At 39.7% G+C, this 9,178-nt stretch overlaps 1 pseudogene; it reads left to right on the top strand.

Annotated features, from left to right (window-relative positions):
- The first annotated feature begins 4,652 nt into the window (after window positions 1–4,652).
- Window positions 4,653–8,665, top strand: LOC103257011 (annotated as a pseudogene).
- Window positions 8,666–9,178: the final 513 nt, after the last annotated feature.

Consider the following 9,178-nt stretch of genomic DNA (forward strand, 5'->3'; position numbering starts at 1 on the left):
GGGTCCAATTCAAACTTGATAGCAGGATCACTTAGTAGATCTCTGTGTTTCTTTATTAGCAATGGGAGATATGAGATTCAGCAAACTCTCCTCTACTTTGGAAGGGAAATTCCTACATTTCCCAAATCAGTATGGTACTAAAAGTCTTCACTGATGTGGTGAACTCCTGCATCTTCTACAGCACATATATCCTACCAAGACTGCCAATGTACTTGCCATTTCTTGCACATCCACTCTAAGATGATGTTATCAATAGAATGTACTGTTATGAAGTTTTATAAAATGTGTACATGATCTAAGTTCCTTCAGTCTCTATTATGACAGAGGTTGAGAGAGTTTGGCACAATTTTGTCCATCCCATGTAAAGACAATCTGCTTCTGGTCCTAGTTCCCAGTGAGGATGGACAAATATGTATTTACCAAATAGATGTCTGCATAGCATGTATTGAGGCTGTGTTAATTTGATCTAGTTACTGCCACTGCAACTTTAACAGCAGTCAGTACTTGGTAGTGCTTGGGTTGTCTACTGTAATCCATCGAATCCTACCTGTTTTTTTAAGGAAGCAGATAAGTGAATTAAATGGAGAATGATAAAGAACTATCAGCCCTATATCACTTAGTTCTTCAAGGCTGGCATCAATCTCTGCCAATCTCCAGTATACAATATTGCCTTGTATTTACTGCATTGGTTAGGTTGGGGAGGGGAGAATTTTAAAAGTCTTTCTCTTGGCCTTCTCTGATCTCATGGCTCTCACCCCATAGGCCAAGGAAAAACAGTACTGCTGACTTGCAAGTATGCCCAAAGTATTCATTTTGTGGCTAGGAAAATGACCACTGCGTTTACCCATGAACTCAATGGACCTATAGTAAGCTGAACCTGGAGCAGAACGCTGTAAGTTGACCCCGTACATCCTCATTCTAACAGGGGCATCATGATTATGCTTCACATCTCCAAGAATCTGTCTCAACTCAGATCTTAAGTCCTGCATATTTTCAAATACCTCAGTCGTTTGAGTATTCCCCTTTCCCTTTGTACAGTTACTTGCATCAGTGGTCATTGTTCCCCTTGGGGAAGGACTGGAGAATAACTAGAATGTGCACTTGTAGTGATGCTGCAGAATCTTTCCTCTTGAGGACCTGAACTCTCCTTCAGCTATTCTGTTCCAGGTCTAAAATCTGACTTGGATCTGGAAAGTGGCAAGGGGTCATGAGTTTTTCTGGAATGTTTGCCCTCAGCTTTCTGATCATCCATACTTGAGTTATTTTGATTGTGTAAATTGAGCAATAATCTGTATAGATTGTGCATCCATCTTGCCTCTAGGGCATTGTGATCTATATAACCATCTCCATAGCTCTCTACCGGTAAGCACTACCCCATTTCCTGGCTGCCATTCAGGTCTTGTAGCTTATTTTTATAATTGCAGCCACCAGCCTTCTTACAGTTAACCACCACCAGCTGGCCTCAATTATTTTGAGATCTTATCATGTGTCCCATTGATATCAATTCTATGACAGCGATTTCTACCACCAGATGGCAAGTTTTCTCAGTGCTATTGGTGGCTGACTCAATGGTGCATTCCCTATAGCTTTGGAAAACCAAGAGCCTCTGGGTTTTCCCAGAGTACAGTGATGGATGGCACATTCCCTAGCTGTTCTGGTTTTCAATGGGAGAAGCTATAAGTTGAAGAAGACATGTCATGGACATAGCATGAGGAGGAGCCAGTCATTTCTAGTGAATGCAAATAACCAAAATGAACAAAATGATCTAGGCAGAATGCACTGGAAAATAATAGACTTTATTTCTGCTCAACAAATAATTTCTATCTCTTTCATTCAATTAATGTTAATAACAAATTGAAAATAGAAACAAATTAGAAAATACTTATTAAATAATCTTAAATCAGAGTTTTTAATAATATCAAATCCAAATATTTCCAATGATTTATTACTATGTCATCAAGTCTATAAATTTATTCCAACCATAAGTGCTGGGATGTTTTCCTTCTTGTTCATCTAACCCAAAGTCACAAAGATTTTTCTCTTATATTTTCTTCTAGAGGTTTTGTAATTTTTTTATTTCATTGGTCTATGATTTACTTTGAGTAAATTTTTGAATATGATGGAATATTTGGATCAAATTTCATTTTTTGTCATATGGAAATGCAATGGTTCCATCACCATCTGTTGAAAAAATAATCATTTTTCTCACTAAATTATCTCTGTCAAAAGTCAAGTTACTATATATGTGAGGTTCTATTTACAGACTCTATTTTGTCACATTGATTTATTTATCTTCATGTCAATACCACACTGTCTTGATTACTAAAACTTTAGAATAAATATTTAAATCAGGTGGTATACCCACCAACTTTCTTTACTTTCCAAGTTGTTCTGACTATACTAGGTGCTTTGCATTCTCATATTAAATGTAAATAAGTTTGTCAACTTCTAAAAAAAACTTGTGGGGTTTTGATTGGGATTGTATTGAACCTGTAAATCAATTTGGAGTGATTTAACACCTTAAATATTGAGTCACCAAGTCCATGAATATAATATACTTGTCCACTGATTTAGGTCTTTAGTTTCTTTCTCTCAGCATGATTTGTAATTTTCAGTGAACAAATTTTGCATATCTTTTGTCAGTTGTATTATTAAGTATTTCAAGTATTTTGGTGTTATAATTTATATTTTAAAAATTTCTGATTGTTCAATGCAAGCATATAACTATATAATTTATTTTTTTATACTGACCTTGTAACTTATAAAATTGGTAAACTCTTTTATTTGTTTGAACAACTTTTGGAAAGAATTTCTACCAGACAATCATGTTGCTTATAAATGGAGAGTCTGACATATATATTTCAAATCTGGAATGGAAATAAATAAATAGTTTTCTTTTATTGCCTTATTGCCCTGGCTAGAACCTCCAGTACAATGTTGAATAGAAGTGATGAGAGTGGATGTCCTTATCTTTTTCTTGATCTTAGGAAGTAAGTTCAGTGTTTTATGGTTAAGAATGGCATTGGTTGTAGGTTAATTATAGACCTTCTTTATCAGGTTGCTATGTCAATAGTTGTTGTACTGCATTTTCTAATTTGTATTTGTTTTGTAGTGTTGCATTGTTACTTTTTATTTTTATTTTTCGAATATTTTTGGTCCATGGTTGATTAAATCCATAGATGTGGAGTCCACTGTACACCAAAGTCTATAAGGTTGATTTTTATCAGGCTCTATTAATTTATGTATATCATATAAAGTTTATATGATAGGTAGTTCATAGTTAGCAATATATAATGTTTCATATTAGTATTGACCTGCTAAAGATAATATAAACATCAAGAAAGAAAACTCCTTTATTCATACATTTGTTCACAAATTCATTTATATACTTATTGATTTCATTTCTTAATGAATTTGTGAAATTATTTATTCTCAGCCACCATTTACTGAAGGTCTTTTATGAGCCAGGCCCTGGAAAGTTAGCCTGAACAATAAAGACCAGCCTAAGAAATCAAATGAGAAAACATCAGACGAGAAGGCATGCTAGGAAGGAGGATGTTTGTAGTGCGCCAGGAGGAAGTATGTGAAAGGTATCAGTGCTGCCGCTTCCTGTCTGGATAAACACATCTTTGGTACACTGCATAGTTTTTGTCGTGGCAGATAGGCTTCTGAGGGCAAGTCAGTAAGTAAAGAGGCGAGCACTGGAGTATGGACTCAGAAGTCTGGTACCAGTTCGTGGCCTGTTAGAAACCAGGCCTCACAGCAGAAGACAAGCGGCAGGTGAGCAAGGGAAGCTTCATCTATATTTACAGCCATTCCCCATCACTGGCATTACTGCCTGAGCTCCACCTCCTGTCCTATCAGGGTGGCATTAGATTCTCACAGGAGTGTGAATTCTGTTGTGAACTGCACATTCAAGCGCTCTAGGTTGTGCACTCTTTAGAAGAATCTAATGCCTAATGATCTGAGGTGAAACTGAGGCAGTGATGCTAGTGCTGGGGAGCAGTTGCAAATAGAGATTAACATTAGCAGCATTTGACTGCACAGAGACCATAATAAGTTAAATGCTTGCAGAGTCATAGCAAAACCCTATCAGTGAGTGGCAAATGAGTTGATATACTTCAATTGTACAGCTGCATCTGGGGGCAGGCTTTAAGTCAGAATCTGACACTTATTTTATTCTGTGTGTGGTCTGCCCCTTATTTTATTGGCCACTTCCATCTGTATCTCTTTTTTATAGTGAGTTGTATAATTATTTCATTATATATATTACAATGTAATAATAATATAAATAAAGTGCACAAGAAATATTATGTGCTTGAATCATCCTGAAACCATCGCCCACACGCAGTTTATGAAAAAATTGTCTTCCAAGAAACTGGTGCCTGATGCCGAAAAGGTTGGGGACCCAATGCTCTAGTGGAAAAAAAACAAACAAAACAAAACAGAAAAAAGGCCAGGAACTTGAATATGACCTGGCTGCTGTTTCTGAGGGGACAACTTCTACCCCGGTAATGGCTAAAGAGGAGGAGATGGTGCCAGACAGGGAGCAGCTGTGACCAAGACAGCGAGGAAGAACTAAGGCAGAAAAATTGCAGCCTGGAAGCTCCAGGAGAAAAATCAGAGCCCTTGCTGCCATAGCCACCTCCACCATGGAAGGAGCAAAACTGACATTGCAGTTCATGTACCAGGCCATGCAGGTGCTTTACCACGACCCAGATCCCAGGGGAAAGGAGTGCATTTGGTTTTGGTTTGGGGAGCTGCAGCGTTGCCTCTCTGAAACATGCTGCTAGTGGGAGCTGCTGCTTCTTCCTGCTGACTCTGAGCCCCACGCTTCAGTTGAGATGGTCCTTTCAGAAATGAGGAGCTTAGTCTAAGCCTGCATTTCAGTGGGTAGTCCCTGGCATTTGAGGCTAGAAGGTCCTATGAAATGTTCATGCATGAGAGAGCTCGGACCACCTTTTACAGATTCAACAGGACATGGAATCATGCAGTTTTGCTGCATAGAACATGAAAATGAAGATTCAGACCTCATTTTATGAACTCCTCGCAGACTCTCATGCCTCTTTACAGGACTCATTGCTAACCCATTTCCAGAACTTGGAAGACTTGTCACCTGCCATTATAATGCAGCAGATTTAACAGCAGATTTTTTTCACGTATCTGTTGGCTGCTTATATGTCTTCTTTTGAGAAGTATCTATTCCTATCTTCTGCTCACTTTGTAATGGAGCTGTTTGCATTTTTCTTTTCAGTACATTTGAGTTCCTTGTAGCACCTAGATGTTAGGCCTTTGTCAGATATACAGTTGGCAAATATTTTTTCCCAGTCTGTGAGCTGTCTTCCTGCTCTCTAGATACAGAAGCTTATCAGTTTGATGAGGTCCCACTCTATCTTATCTTTTATGGCATGGACATTTGGGGTTTTGCTCAGGAATTGGTTGCCAGTTCCAATTTCCATAAGGGTGTCTCCTGCATTTTCTAAGGTTCTTATAATTTGAAGTTTTATGTTTAGGTCTTTGAACCTTTTAGAGTTGATTTTTAGCTCAGCCTCACTAGTCATCAAAAAAGTGCAAATTAAAACCACACTGAGGTACCACCTAACTCCAGTCAGGATGGCCATCATCAATAACTCAAAAAACGGATATTGGAGAGGATGCGGCAAAAAGGGAACACTTCTATACTACTGGTGGGAGGGTAAACTAGTACAACCTCTGTGGAAAACAGTGTGGCGATTCTTAAAAGATCTAAAAATCAACTTCCCATATGAACCCGCAATCCCCCTACTGGGAATATACCTGGAGGAACTCAAATCACTCTATGAAAAAGATACCTGCCCATGTATGTTCATTACAGCATTATTCACAATAACAAAACCATGGAACCGACCAGGCTACCCACTGAAAGAGAACTGGATTCAAAAAATATGTTACATATACATGGTGGAATATTATGCAGCCAAAAAGAAGGATAAGGTTATGAACTTCGCAGCAACTTGAATGGACTTAAGAGTCAATGATACGGAGTGATCTGTCACACAAACAAAGAACTGAGTACCAAATGTTCTCACTTTTATAAGTGGACCTTGAGCAATTGTTATAATATTATAAAAAGGGGAATTGGTAGTAGTGGGAAACTGCCAGGGGAGAGGGGCCACATCTCATCAACAAGGGTACCTGCATAATGAACGTTTGTATACCTAACCCTGAATTGTACCCCACATCTTCAAAATAAATTTTTACAAAAAAAATTAGTAAATTTTGCCCTACAGATGCCTTCCAGGAAGGGATGTGTGCAAACATTTGTGGGAAAAGATAGTAATGATGTAACTGCTTTGCCTTTCTTGCTAGATATCCTTACAGTGTTACTTGAAGAAGTTCATAGTTGATCTGTATGAATTGGAGCTAATTGGCACACAGACATTATAGATTTGGCTTTTTGCTCTAGTGCAGTAGTATGTCTATTAGTGATCTGTGTAGAAAAAACAGGAACTGATGAAAAAATGCTTATGAAAATCTTCCACTGTTTGGGAAGTTGGTCTAACTTGGAGTTTTGGACAGTAACTTTGTGGCTAACGGTATGTTACTAGTACTTCCTTTCAAGGTTTTCCAACAGGATAAGACCTCATCAAACCTACATGAAGCTTCTTCAGACTGTGTGTGCTCAGCTCTCTATGCCATTGAGAATCTGGAGACTGAATTGCTATTAGCCAAGCAACCTTTTCAGGGAGTCCTGACATTAGAGACTGCCTATCATATGGCTGTGACACGTGAATATTCAGACAAAGTTCTGAATTACTGCTGTATTTTCACTGAATCATGTGAAGTTTTTCATGAAAAAATTGTTTGTACTACAGGCCAAGGTCTTGGTGACCTATGCTCTCTTGAACAGTTTCTTGTCTATGTAGGACATCCTCAATATGACATAGTAGAAATTTCCTTTAACTTTTGGTACCAAATAGGGAAGCATTTGTACAAAATTAATAAGGTTATTCATGACATTGTCAAAGCTTACATTCAGAGACTGCTTCATGCTTTGGCTTGGCACTGCAAGCTGGAACTAGACCATGAGGAGGTTTCTGAGGAGACTGATGACTTTGGGGGTTTTGGGTGAGTATATCAGAACTGGCAAAGGACTTGATTTTCTTGATACAGCCTATGGAATATTTTACTCATTTATACTCTACTCTGATAGAAGGCAACACACCCTGGGAGGTGACAGAAGTGGTTTTCTTTATTATGGCTGCTACAGCAAAGAGTGTTGATCTGGAGAATAACCCAACACTTGTGAAGGTTCTGGAAGGAGTTGTCTGTCTCCCAGAGACTGTGCATACAACTGTGTGATACATCAGCATTGATTTGGTTGGAGAGATGAGTGAAGTGGTTGATCCGAAATCCTTAGTGCCTCAACCCTGTGTTAGGCTTTGATAAAAAGCATGTGTGAAAAACTTCTGACTTCTGCTGACATCAAAGCTATTCATAAATGTTTGCTCTGTCTGCTGAGATCACATGGCTCAGCACTTTAATGGACTCCTGGAAATAGCCTATTCCCTTGATTCCTTCCTGTTGTCTCAAGCAGCTGCTGTGGGCTTGCTGAAAGGGATGTCACTTGCTGACATGGACAGCCTGATTACCTTTGGATAAGATTACCAAATGCATCAGTAAACTATGTTTTGTTCAAGTAATGGCATTGAAAAAAACTGTCATCTCAGGAGCCCAACAATGGCAGATCCTTGGATTCCCACTGTGTTCTTAGATCACATCGCAGTGATATTTAGACATACCAATCTCAGTGTGGAAAATGGTCAGACTCATCCATGCCAAAACATCAAACAGGAAACATGGCCAATTTTATCTGAGACACTAAATAAACACCAAGTTGGTCATCAGACTATAGAGCATTGTTACAGGTGCTTGCACTTTGCTGTTTGCTGTGTAGGCAAAGGATGTGCAGCCATACCACAGCCACTAGTCACACAGATGGGAGTGTGCACCATGCACATCAGCATTCCTGTTTCTTGCATCTTGGCAGTATCCCTGTGGATGTGTATGGCATGGAAGAAGGCTGTCATCAGGTGCTACTGGACATGCTCCAGGCACTGTGTATCCATACCTTTCACTTCCTAAGGCAGCAGAATGGTCTCCAGAACCATCCTGACCCAGGAGAAGACCTGTTCAGGCTAGTCACCATGTTTATTTAGCGCAGCCTGTCACCTTGCAGAGGAGTCAAGTGGTCATCCCTATCTTATAGTGGGTTATTTTTCTCTACCATCCTGGACCACTGGGATGACAATTGCAATATCATGAAGTTCCTATAAAATCTCATCCATACAGGGGTAGCCAACGATCATGAAGAAGACTTTGGATTATGAAAAGAATGGTTGGACAAGCACCAGCTTGGACAGTAAATTGCAAGTCAGCTGGATGACACGTGCTACTTATGTTTCCACCCAACCCCTGTACCCTACCAGATGTGCTCTGCGAGATCATGCACGTTAACAGACTGACTTTGCTGGTGGTTAGATAATTCCTTAAATTGTCTGCCAAAGGAGACAACCATGGAAGCCATCACGGTGACACATCAACAACTTATAGACCTCCATAAACAAGTCACTAGTGCTGAGGACAGGTTTGCTGGGCCTTGTGAGACTTCATCAGGCTGTTTTAAAATCTCACACCTGCACTGTGCCTGTCACTCAAGAATGTCTTTTTAAATTGGAAGGAAGAAAAAAAAAACCAGACTGTGTCTCACAATTAGAAAACTCCATTGTGGCAGAGGGGACTTCACCACCACTAGAGGGTCCTGCCAGACAGAGAGAGACACCAGAGTTCTGAGGTCATCCTGAGCAACTCCTATTTAGGAGTGGTAGTGGAGGGGTAGGAAATCAACCAGGTTTTTAAAAAGATGGCTGCGACCTGTCTGGCATGGGGGAAGAGAGTTGGTTTCCTGATGAATGTGTTTCTCAAAGGAAAAATTTTTTAATGAAAATTAAAAAGGGAACCCGGGCTCCGTGGCTCAGCCTGTAATCCCACGCTTTGGGAGGCTGAGGTGAGTAGACTGTCTGAGCCCGTGGATTTGAGACCCGCCTGGGTTGATGAGACCTCATCTCTACAATAAATCAAAAAATTAGCTGGGCGTGGTAGCACACGCCTGCAGTTCCAGCTACTTGGAAGGCTGAGG

The sequence above is a fragment of the Carlito syrichta genome, unplaced genomic scaffold, assembly GCF_000164805.1.
Source record: "Carlito syrichta isolate Samal-C Ts95f unplaced genomic scaffold, Tarsius_syrichta-2.0.1 Scaffold301006, whole genome shotgun sequence".
NCBI classification, from domain to species: domain Eukaryota; kingdom Metazoa; phylum Chordata; class Mammalia; order Primates; family Tarsiidae; genus Carlito; species Carlito syrichta.